Source organism: Paramormyrops kingsleyae, unplaced genomic scaffold, assembly GCF_048594095.1.
Source record: "Paramormyrops kingsleyae isolate MSU_618 unplaced genomic scaffold, PKINGS_0.4 ups38, whole genome shotgun sequence".
Taxonomy (NCBI): Eukaryota; Metazoa; Chordata; class Actinopteri; order Osteoglossiformes; family Mormyridae; genus Paramormyrops; species Paramormyrops kingsleyae.
In genome coordinates, this window is record NW_027325976.1 from 390,580 (window position 1) to 401,547 (window position 10,968).

Here is a 10,968-nt window from a genome sequence, read left to right on the forward strand (position 1 = left end):
AAAACATGCAGGCCACATATTGGGCGGGGGGTGTTTGGGGTTTGGCAATCAGGGGGAAAACACGCAGGTCACGGAACGGGAGGGGACAGGCAGACCATGGCAAAAACACGCAGTCTGGTCAGATCTTGAATTTAATCCATACCGCAGAAAGACATCCACAATCCAATCAGTCAGGAGAAACTCATTTCTGTTACTGCCAGAGAAGATCATGGCGCCCCAGTGGTTCTCAGCCCATGGACTCGCATGAGAGTACCACAGCCCTCACAGGTGGATTCAGCATATTAATTTGGGCAGGAAGTTAAACAGAACCTCATCATCATCACCATGAGGTCCAATGGTTTCAAACCTCACTTCTGAAACATGGGTCACATGACCCAAGTGGAGCCATCAAGACATTAAGTTGATCATAATTATCACAGCACTGCTCCAGCACGAGACCAGACGCATCTTCATATCTGTGAAAGAACCTAATGTTGGGTCTGGATCCAGAAGCACAAAAGTACAATGACTGAAAGGGGCTTGAGTGAATCCAAGACAGAACGGCCAGCTAAATGCCAGTTTGGCACTTTCAAAAAAAGCTCATGCCTTAGCAAACATCAAATCAGGTGTTGAGGCAGGCCTGGTCCTCAGGGTTTTGCAATCTTGACACAGATCTATAAACATGCTGAAACATATGAGGTCTTTGAGAAAAGTATTACCATCAAGAGGGCATCATCACCTAAATACACTTTGCTAGGAAAACACCACAGGTGCAAACCCTGAGGAGCAGACCCCGTGTGAATGGTCAGCACCCCAGTCCCTGTCCTTCTGAGCAGCCCACGCCTCTCTGCACACCAGGTCTACAGCCATGGTGCCCCTGTGGTTTCCGAGACCTTCACTGAAGCATGAGCAGCAACCCCCACCTACTTCACTGCTGAACTACACAACCCCAGAAGTGAAGAGACTTCGGTCCCTCTCTTGGACATGGTAACCACATGGTTGCTGGTTCATAGATTTTGAAAGATCAGATACATGCCTTAAGCTTATCGCATCATTTCCATTGCTTTTCACAGTTTTCAATGCATCCAGATAGTACTCACAGGGTTTCACTATTTCCACATTTTGTTATAGCCTTTTTCCAAAATGGGTTAGATTCAAATTTTACCTCAAAATTCTACACACAATACCCCATAATGACAAAGTGAAAAACGTTTGCTTGGCTGTTGGCCATGTGTGTTGAGTAGAAGAACTTTTATTAAATGATTAGTTGGGACATCTGGCCAAGTATGGAAAATATGATACGTGATGGGGGGTTGGGGTATTAGAAAAATCTGTGCACTAAACCCCTAGAGTCCCGACTGCATCCCCCAGTGAGAGCAGTGGAAAGTGAGAGCAGTGGAAAGTGAGAGCAGTGGAAAGTGAGAGCCAGGAAACAGGAATTATTAGCAGCTCCAGATTATATTAGGAAGTGGCCTCCTAACCTGTGGGGGCTGATCCTTCCTGACGGGCTTTCACTGACCCTCCAGATACGGACGTTTTATACACTCCCCATTCTGATTGGGTAATGTAAGGAAATCAGCCTGCCAGCACAGTGACACTCCACATCACTTTTGGCTTGTTTTCCCTCCTTTTCTCCATTTACGCTGTACAGGAAGTGCATTGCATGATAGTTTTTCCACGATGTCCCATGAAGTTATGGTCTCGACGTTCTCACATCGTAACCCCCCGCCCCCCAATCAATAACAACCAAATACAGAAAGAGTATTTACTGTTGGAGTCTGACTTACTTTTTATCTTGCTATTGTGCTGGGTTTAAATCTTAAAAGCTTGAAGTTTCCAAGCTTAAAGTTTTAGTATGGATGCTGCAGCGCCCCGTCACAATGAGACCGTTCCTCTAACACGGATCTACAGGTAGGTGTGCTGGGAGCCATGGCTCTCTGTCCTCCACCAGCATCCACCCACCCACCCCCTGACCAGACGACATGGCCCTCTGTGAGTTTGAGACTGATAGCCATGATACGATACGATTTTCTCCCGATTTTTTAACAAAATGAGCTTCAGACAAATTTATTTAAAAATATTCCTTTATTTTTCTTTCTAAACTGTGCAAAACGTGTCCTCTTCTTAACAGTGCAACTGAAATTGAATAAAACACTTTAAAAAAAAAACCGAAATAATAATAATAAAAAAATCTTCAAATAAATAAACAGTAACGCTTTACATTAATTGCACCTTCATAATTATTTTATATTACATTCATAGAACGTTCAGTACACCTTCATAATGTATTCATGAAGTATTCAGAAATCATTCATAAACATCATGCATGTATACATGCTTTACGTCCTAACATCCCTTAACAGCTTTAATATACATTAATAACAAACATTACATGATTATACAATTATAATGTTTGTTGTTATTATATAATGTTTGTTATTTATGTATATTATAGCTGTTAAAGGATGTTAGGATGTTGAAGTGTACTTGCATGCTGCTTATGAATGTTCCATGAATGCATTATGAAGGTGCACTTAATGTTCCATGAATGCATTATGAAGGTGCACTTAATGTTCCATGAATGCATTATGAAGGTGCACTTAATGTTCTATGAATGCATTATGAAGGTGCACTTAATGTTCTATGAATATATTATGAAGGTGCCCTGAATGTTCTATGAATGCATTATGAAGGTGCCCTGAATGTTCTATGAATGCATTATGAAGGAGCACTTAATATAAAGCGTTAACAAGTAAACTAAGGCTTGCATGTGCAGCTTTTTAGCGTAGTTTGCCCTTTTAATAACCTTCGCTCTTGCGGTGGTGAATTGAGCTCACTGTGGTGCCGGTGTTCTGTCATAAAATCCTACCTATCGAGACGTGCTATCGAGCCTTTCCGCGCATATGCAGTTCCACCGTCTTGGGATTAGGGTTAGGTTTTAGGGGTTAGGGTTAAGGTAAGGGTTTTAGGGGTTTTGGGGGGTTAGGGTTAGGATTAGGGTAATAGTTAGGGTTAGGGCTATCGATTAGCACTACGGTAGCATTTTTCGACAAGGCAGCATAAATCGACAGAACACTGGTAGACATGCTGAAGCATGTTCGCTGTGCTGTTTGTGTATGTTATCAATCTTTTTCAATGTTTGCACGCAGGTTTTATCTTGTCTGTGCTTTTCTCACCGTTTTCGTTTGTGATTACCGGAAAGCTAAAATGCTGCCACACCGCCGATTTAAGATGGGGGGATGTCCTCAGTTTCAAATTCACTCGCCATCTCGCGTTCGGTCAAAACCACAAACTAACGTAAAACGTCAACGTGAATATGCAGTGACAACTGATGTCGAACTGACGTCATGAAATCAAATGTAATATTACACCAGTTTTTCCCGTTAAGTAAACTATCATGAAGTACTCCTAAAGAAGCGATTCAATTTCCATATCAGCCGGTTTAAATCATACATTTACCTCGATTTTTAACCAATTCGCGACCATTACATGCCTACATTTCATGAATGAAACTGATTCTGTGGAATCATGAAATGCATTTCGTCTTTTGCTGAATCACGAAAGATATCACAAAATGCCTTTCCTCTTTTGCTGAGTCACGAGACGTATGTAATAGGCGCACAGCTGTGGGGGGAGCAGTACCTTCCAATGACTAGAAGGTGGAGCGCCGGCTTTGATTTTGCAGACACCGTGTATTTAAATTAAACTTGCATATTAATGGGTTAAAAATAGAAATAACTCTGATAGATCTCATTGATTCCCTCCTGTTGTAGGCTAAGCCACTTTCCCCTGAATAATACTGTCCCCGATAGTTCAGATACAACACACTGGGGAGCCTGTGTGTAAAATATAACAATAAAATGACGAGTATGAATGGATTAATACAAGGAGTAACAGACTCTCTGCGGATCCTCATAGAATCATTGGTGTCAGAAATAGCAGATGGAGCTACAGTTACTCAACCCGGTCCGCAGAGTGTTCAGGGGGACAGTCAGGACAGGACAGTCACTGGTCAGCTGCCTGTTGTAAGGAAGGTTCCTTACAACAGTGGACTGAGGTTAGAATGGACCCTCTGAATGGGGTTAGAATGGACCCTCTGAATGGGGTTAGCATGGACCCTCTGAATGGGGTTAGAATGGACCCTCTGAATGGGGTTAGCATGGACCCTCTGAATGGGGTTAGCATGGACCCTCTGAATGGGGTTAGCATGGACCCTCTGAATGGGGTTAGCATGGAGCTCTGAATGGGGTTAGCATGGACACTGATTTATGTGTCTGTTTTCCATGCATACATTTACATTATTCATTCTTACATTGTATATTTCTCTTACTGTTTTTTCCATATGTTTCCCAACCAGAAGAATGTTATTAAACGATTGCAAATTAAACGATTTAAATGAAAAACCTGAACCATAACCTTTCAATAGTCTTTATTTAGTAACATGCTTGCAAAGCAGTATATGTGCAACTCAAATTTAACTACTGGCTAAATAAAACTTTAGATATTAAACAATAATATGCAGTTAAAATGTATACGATTTGGAAGATAGGAAATAAAGTTACAGGAGAATTAGGCTTCTGTTTTAAAAAATAACAAATTAAAGATCCTGACATATATTATGCAGCAAAAGATGACAGGAAAAAATATTATAGGAGAATAAAAAAGTGGCTGAAATGTAATTTCATAAAATTGATCTTCATATTTTGCCAGGCAGGAAGGAGGCGTTACTGAAAGAAGCGCTGGTCCAGCCTTTTCTTCACCCCCTGAACCCAGTGAGCTCCGGGATCGACACACACTTCATTGCCCTTTTTGGTGTGAAATCTGAAAATGAAAAATAAAATAACATGAGTCTGTTTGTCACTTGTTAGAATCCTTCTCCATATACATCTGATCCCGAACTACAAGTCAGTTCTGTTATAGAGATTTTGCACACAACAAACATTAAATTCCAAAGCAGTAATAGTTCAAAACAATACATGAATAAAGTAAATATTTACATAATTCCAGGTTTACTGCAGTACTCTCTGGTCTCCTCATATCCAGCTATCAGCTCCATCCTCAGTCTTCCAGGAAAGTATGTAAAACAGCACTGATCTAGTCCACTGCCAGCTGGAGAGATATGAAGAACAGAAAATGTATAACAGGCTACATACAAAATATATACAGCCACTCTGAATATATACATAAAAAATAATGCACACCAAAAACACTCACAATTTGGTCTGTAACCTGGTTCTTATATAAAAGAAATTTAATGAATCTTAAGTCCTGATAAAAGCTGTGAGATGCTGCAGACTTACTGTGAGCCAGAGTGGAGGACAGCAGCACTGTCACCAGGAGGAAGAAGGCAGAGATCTGATGGGGCTTCATGATTCCACTGGACGTTTCTGAAGATCAGTGCCGCTTCTACAGCTAAACTGAGGCCAGCAGAGTTGAACCACGATCTTTTATAGGGGTTGTGTGACTGCAGGTGACTAGAGGGGGTGGATGGAAGATTAAAGAAGAAACATTTAGCATTTAAAGCACCAAAAATAGACTGACTACAAACAAGACGATGGAGCAGAATTTTCTGGGACTGACATCACATGCATTCTGGGTGTTTCCTATACAGATCAGCAGATATTAACATTGGCCGCATTTCATGTTTGCTATTGGCTGTTTTTCAAAGCATATGAAGCCACCTGACTGAATCAGGGGTAACTAACCTTCTAACTAAGCTATACTTGGCAGATTCTACCGTAGTCTGTGTTGAAGCCAAACTGAGCCTTAGTAAATCTGCACTTCATTCTGGTTCAACCCATCCAGTCATACCCTAATCTGCCTTTCAGTGACTGATCAGATTCCTCCATGTACCAAAGAAAAACTGATTATATAAACCTCTACATGCTTATCTCAGTCAGGGTCACAGGATGGCATAGGGAACGTGGCTGGGGTACAACCTGGAGGGTGCCTGTCCATCACCTGGCTGGGGTACACCCTGGGGGGTGCCTGTCCATCACCTGGCTGGGGTACACCCTGGAGGGTGCCTGTCCATCACCTGGCTGGGGTACACCCTGGAGGGTGCCTGTCCATCACCTGGCTGGGGTACACCCTGGAGAGCTGCCTGTCCATCACGTGGCTGGGGTACACCCTGGAGGGTGCCTGTCCATCACCAATAAAAAAACAAATCCTACTGCCAGTGATATTTTTGATCATCTTGGAGCCCCCAACACAAACTGAGATGATCCAGTGACTTTGGCCTGGAGGACGCTGCTGCACCTAAATAAAATGGTGCCTGAAAGTTTGTGAACCCCATAGAATTGTCTACATTTCTGCATAAATGTGACCTGAAACATCATCAGATTTTCACACAAGTCCTCAAAGTAGATGAAGAGAACCCAATTCTAAATGAGTTCTAAATAAATGAGACAAACATATTTCAGTGTATGCTACAGTGTGACCTAAAGTCCAGCCATCCACTCCTGGGCCTGAACTCCTTCCTTTGTGTTTACAGGTGGTTGTTGTCCCACTAGCAACTTAAATCCAATAGAAAATCGGTGGGGTGACCTGAAGAGGGCTGTGCACAAGAGATGCCCTCACAATCTGACAGATTTGGAGCACTTTTGCAAGGAAGAGAGGGCAAATATTGGCAAGTGAAGATGTGTCATGCTGATAGACTCCTGCCCAATAAGACTGTATTTAAATCAAAAGGTGCTTCAAAAAAGTATCAGTTTAAGGATGTGCACACTTATGCAACCAGCTTATTGTATCTTTTTTTTTTCATATATTTTTCCCCAAAACAGATTTGTTTGTTTTTCAGTTGAATTGTTCAGGTTATCAGGTTACATTAAAGGTGGGAAAGTTTTGAAATGATTTATCATGATGTCATTTTTTACATCACAAAAACACTGAATTTTAAGGGGTGTGTACACTTTTTATATCCACTGTATAAAGACACGCGAGGATTGGACAGGATTCACATATCACATAGACAAGGGCACATACTGTACGACAACAAATGGCTATTTATACATCTCTTGACATGCTCTGTGCTGATAATTGTCACACGTCACACGGGTGATCTCAGTTACTTTGCACGCGCCTTCAGGGGAATCCCGGTCTGCTTAAACCGGCTGATTGCATAAGCCCGTCCGGTCTAATGCTCTTCATGCAGGTGGTTCTTAGTTCTTCTAATTTACTTGGTTATTTCTGCACGTTCCAGTGTTCCTGTATCTGTCTGCCTGCTTGCCGATATTTTGACCCAATTTCTGTCCTTAGACCACGAGATCCATCCTGCCCCCATGCTTACTATCGCCTGATTATCACCTGTCCACTGACTACCGATACCCGTCCTGCTCCTCCAATCGTCTCCGATCATCGCCCGACCTTCGTCTGCCCCTTGACTATGACTTTGCCCTCCGTTTTGGCTCTCTGGCTCGGATCTGAACTGTTTGACTATGAGATTACCTTGCGCCCCAATAAAGTCGCAATCTGTAAATCTCACATCCCGATAACAACACCAACCACGAAATAGCACATTATCTGTAAACTGAAGTTCAGAGCCCTACACACATATATCAGTGCTACAGCTATTGTTGAACCGTGTGGCTGAGAGCATGTGCTCAGCTTAGATGTGCTTATCAGCATTAATCACTGGAAATCAGTGGAATATGATACTTTTGAAGATTTTATTATAAACTATTATTTCATGTTTTAAATGTGACCAGATTGGAAAATACAACATTATCATGCCCGAACTTTTATATTTAACAAAATATATGTACAGTAGACACAAACATCTGTGTCTTCTCCGTCTGGCAGTCTGATGGACGAGTCAGGATTCTTCAGTTGCCAGGAGAATATTACCTGCCTGACTGCATTGTGCCAAGTGTAAAATTAGGTGGAGGAGGAATATGGTGTGTGGTTGTTTATCATGGGTTGGACTGGACCTCAGTTCCAGTGAAAGGAACTCTTACTGCTCCAGCATACCAAGACATTTTGGGCAATTCTATGCTTCCAAATTTGTCGGAACAGTTTTTGACCGGCCCTTTTCTGTTCCAGCTTGACTCTGCCCCTGTGTACAAACAAGATCCTTAAAGACATGGTTGTGTGAGTTTCGTGTGGAAGTACTTGAGTGGCCTGAACAGAAGACTGACCTCAAACCCATTAAACACCTTTGGGATGAACGAGAAGCGCAGTGGGAGAAAAAGGTTACATTGAAAATTGGGCTTAAGTGTGTGTGCCGGTCATAGAAAAATACACATAACTGATGTATGCGTGTATGGGAATTTCCCTCCATGTTTACTAACATTCTACGGTTACATCAGCTTCAGTGGGTGATTATATGGAACAAATTCCCTTTCACTTTTGAAAATCTTATTTTTTCATTTTTTTGTTTTTTGATACTTTCTTTTTTATTTTAGAAAAAAAAGACAATAGTAAAAGACAATATTTTCCATCTCAGGTGGTACCTTTTACTGCCCCCCCAGTCCCCCCCGCCCCCCCCAATATTTTAGACCTTGGTATGGGCTACCTGTCACCCTGTTACAGACAGATACAATAAAACTGTAAATGGTTATTGATAAAAAAAAAAAACCTGGTAAATTTGACTAAATTTTAATAGTACATAGGTCACTGTATACATTTATTGAATTTAGAGATTATAGAAGATATTAAGACTGATTTATATGATTCATAAATTTGTGCATGGTAACTCTGCATGGTGGTGCACAGGTTAGCATTGTTGCTACACTAACACTAAGAATCGAATTACATATCCAATGCATATTTTACAGACATCTTCAAAGGCAAGACCAAGTAAAGACAATAAATACTTTCAGATTATTATATTTCAATGTAGAGTTGAAACAACAATGTTTATTGGAGGCATCATAGCATGTAAGGTCTTAAAGTTACTCTTCAATTCATCTGAACCTTAAATGTACATGAGACAACAGGCATCTTACTTCTGTTGAAAAACTGAACATGAATTGAAAATGCTTAATGACACAGTATATTTGGAGAGCCTATTGAATTAACCAATGAGTTCCGACTATATGACTCTTTGGATTCAGACGTGATGGCCAGTAACTGGTGAAGGCCCAGAGGAAAATTGTGCTGTTCATAAACGTCTTTTGTCTCATCAGAAATAAAACATCTTATTGTTTGGAGATTACTGAATTCTGACCTGTCTCTATTAACCCCCCCCCCCCCCACCCAAGAGAAGCAACGAGCAAAATAATAAATCAATCTAAGAGAAATCATCCTATTCAGTTTGAGAATAACAGGATCCAGATAGCAGGCGGACGTGGCCCACTTCTGGCAAAGGTATGGCACTGCTGGACTGGTGATTGCTCTGGCAAATGGATGTGACCCAAAAGTAGCCCACTTTGAAAAACATAACGTGAGCCAAATGTTCACATATGGACAGCCCTGGTAGCAAAATCATTCTGGGCCAGATCCGGCCCACTTACCACATGGAATGATGTCACTTAAGCAGATCACTCCTGGTTACCGCATCAGGGCCACATGTCAGCCAGAAGAGACCAGGCTGTGGTTCAGATCTGGCTGTAAATGTGGCCTAAAAGCAGTTTCTGAATCTCACACAGAAGTAATGCTTGTTGGGGCCACTTCACAGCCAGACCTCTCTGCAGTTAATTCTCAGCCCTGATCAGGCTTCATTCATTCATTAAATCACATACAACTAATCTCCCAAATGTCTTTAAAGAAATTTATTTTTCAAAGACACAGAGCTTAAGCAAAATGTAAATTCACACACAGATTTTTTTCCACCTAAGGCATGTCTTCTGCTGTGCTTAGTGAGACACTGAAGTTCCTGTGTAGATATTAGAAATGAACCCTGGGGGGGGGGGTCACCCCACTCTGAGAGCAGATAAAATATACAGAGCTAAGACTTGGATTTGATCGATGAGACAAGTTTCTGACATTGTGCAGCTCATTTAATTGCCAATCAAGTTCTCTTTTGGATCTAACTGTTATCTCTCAGGTAAGGAGCATGTGGTGATTACAGTGTGTTGCTGCACCCACCACAGGGATGAGAAGCTAAGAACATCCATGCAGCAGGTGATATCCCAGCACTACATTAGTCTGAATGGACCAGTAAGAGTTTTTTCCAGTGGCTGGAGTGCCGATCCTGCCACCAACCCCCAAGTTATTCCCTGTAAGTTGGAGGACCTCCTTATAGGACTGGATGTAGATTAACATCATACCCAGGATGAAGCACCTGCAGGTTAAGGGCCTTGCTCAAGGGCCCAACGGAGTTGAATCACTCCAGGCATTTGATTTGATTTCCTTTTTGAAGGATGGTAGGAGATGTCTCATTAATATTTATGAGAGAAGTGATACATGATTGGCCAATGCACGTATTACAAAATAGTGCGGCACTGCTGGCCCCGGCGATAGACAAAACTATATCGGAATTCAGTCTATAACTGATATAGTTTCATTAGTGCCAGCAGTGAAACAACTAGCCAGCTTATTAGTGGAATAACTTTCTATTGTAAATGAAAACCCTAACCCTAACCCTAACCCTAACCCTAACCAATATTGTAGCTGTCGAGTGGTGAAGAGATCATCAGGTGGATAGTAAATTTCAGTTATTAGCATACTGTTTTATTGCGCAATTCTTAAAAGGACACCGTTAACATGCTCCCGAAGGGATAAAGTACTTTCCCTTACAATACATTTAGCCAATCACTTAGTGCATTGCAGTTACAAAACATTTACGTAGTTTTACACGACGCGTCAACACTAAAATTCCACGTTGATGCATTTTTATAATCGACATTGTCGATTACATCAAATAATCGTTCCAGCCCTAGTTATAACACCTGCCTTTCATTTAAAAAAAAATATTTTTAAATACTTTTTTGGTCAATGCATAAGTCCATATATGTTATTTTATAGTTTTGATGTCTTTATAATTATTTTTAAATGTATAGAATAGTACAAATAAACCTTTCTATAGGTAGGTGTGTCCAAAATTTTGAC